Source organism: Arachis ipaensis, chromosome B07 (assembly GCF_000816755.2).
Source record: "Arachis ipaensis cultivar K30076 chromosome B07, Araip1.1, whole genome shotgun sequence".
NCBI classification, from domain to species: Eukaryota; Viridiplantae; Streptophyta; class Magnoliopsida; order Fabales; family Fabaceae; genus Arachis; species Arachis ipaensis.
The window spans coordinates 119,839,920-119,840,231 of NC_029791.2; positions in this window are offsets into that span (position 1 = coordinate 119,839,920).

The following is a 312-nucleotide window of genomic DNA, read 5'->3' on the forward strand; positions in this document are numbered from 1 at the left end:
AAATTAATAAGAATAATAAAAAATAAAAAATAAGTTGTATTTTTTATTAGTGTCTCTATATATTTTCTATTAAAATGGACACAAGATATATTAATTCAGTATCTCTGAATATAATATCTCTGTTTATATCTCATCTGTTAAATATAATTTTGTGTCTCTATATTCTTATCTCAGTGTCTCGCGTCTATAAACAAATGCAGCGTTAATAAGTAGGTTATAAATTCAGAATATGGTTCATTCAGCTTTAATTAAAAATATTGACTTTTTCTATATTAAAAATTATGATTCATTTAGTTTTAATTAAAAATATTG